The 1,579-nt window shown below is 34.5% G+C and overlaps 1 long non-coding RNA gene across 1 annotated transcript; it reads right to left on the bottom strand.

Annotated features, from left to right (window-relative positions):
- Positions 1–754: 754 nt before the first annotated feature.
- Positions 755–1,219, bottom strand: LOC149190001 (uncharacterized). The gene is made up of 2 exons (XR_016255952.1): positions 944–1,219; positions 755–809 (listed from the first exon to the last, which is right to left on the bottom strand). It is a non-coding gene; the product is annotated as an uncharacterized LOC149190001 (long non-coding RNA).
- Between the last annotated feature and the right edge of the window lie 360 nt (positions 1,220–1,579).

Below are 1,579 nucleotides of genomic sequence, written 5' to 3'. Positions count from 1 at the left end.
AAATTTTTCTCAATTTATTTTGAATTATGAATATTTTTTATTAATTTTAAATAATATAACAATCTTAGAAATAAAATTATCTAAAAAATTTACTATTCATTTTTTCTCTCCAAAACATCAATCCCTCCATAAATAAAACCTAATTACTTAAAATTAAGTTTCGGTTTCCAAGATTGAAAAAAAAAAATTCTAATATCAATTTTACCTTCTATTTTGTTCTGTCTTTTTAACTTTTTATTTTTCTTCTTTATATATGCCAACTCTACTTATTTCTATTCATAGAATCTTATAAAAGTGAAAGAATAAACTACTTTCACTTATTTTCTGTTTTTTTTCCTAAATTGAAAATTGAAAAAACAGATTTTTCTTAATTTCACTGATATTTTCCATTTTTGTTTTCTCTATCCGAGCAAGGGAAATTAGAAATGTTCTCTAATAGTTGGAAATACTACTACGAGGCTCACCTAATACCAAGCCCATCCACGAAACTTCAACTACGAGGCTCATCTAATACCAAACCCATCCACGTCACTTCTATTATTTGGGAAAAGAAACCAATCACTGAACCGAACCGAATTTAACCGTATTAATCACCGAACCGAATCGAACTGCCGAATATTCGAATTTTTCAAGCCGATTCGGCCGAATTTGGTAACTATGGTTTATACTGACGGTGAGGACTTCAATCGAAAGTGTGAGTCATCCTCAAAGAAACCATTCATACATATATATGCCATTCATATATATATATATATATATATATATCCTTCAAACCATGAATGGTCGAATCGATCGGTGCGAACCATGTCCTGCATAACCCATAATCAATCTAATTCAGATTCTAATAAAATCATCAGAAATAAAAAGAATAAACACCCATACCATCTTTGAATCCACATAAATTTACTGTAAGAAAGGGTTGGAGTATTCGATTCTCTGGAACCTCTTTCTCCTTTAACTCGGCTGAAAGTGAGGTTTGACATCGTGCATAACTATGCGCATATAGTCTTCATTCCGCTCTTCTACCCACTAGGTAGTGCATTCACTCACGTAGAAAATCTGAGGGCGTCTTTGAGAGCACAGTCAGCTGTTGCATTAGGCTCTCTCTCAATGAAACTCAGAGAACAATTGGTAGATTTCCATCTAACTAGCCAACCCATACTAAGGATTGAGTCTCCACACTTATTTATGCGCTGCAAAGGAGAGAGCATTTGATCGAAATCGGGATAAACATTATCCACTCTTCCGGCTTTTCCTTCCACGTCTATGTTTATCACATGGATAAGGTTATGACCTACTACGAGTGAGGATGCCTCCGAGGATAACCATTATCCACTCATTGCGTTTGTGGCCCACTCGATCAATGATCGATTACCACCACTTTTGTGGAAAAACAACCTGAAAGGCAGCATTAAAAAGAAACAATAGTTTTTTCTCAATTCCCTTGTTGGCACAACCCGAAATTCTGCGGCTTTACCATACTTTTCTCCTAAACTCAAAATAAAAGACACCACCTCCATGTCGGTATGGCTTATAGCAGTTAGACAATAATTGTAGATAAATCCTATCTAGGTCCTCT

The sequence above is a fragment of the Pinus tabuliformis genome, chromosome 3_1 (assembly GCF_031772625.1).
Source record: "Pinus tabuliformis cultivar Carrire ecotype Pingquan chromosome 3_1, CPIR1, whole genome shotgun sequence".
NCBI lineage: Eukaryota > Viridiplantae > Streptophyta > Pinopsida > Pinales > Pinaceae > Pinus > Pinus tabuliformis.
This window is presented reverse-complemented; position numbering and strand designations above follow the sequence as displayed.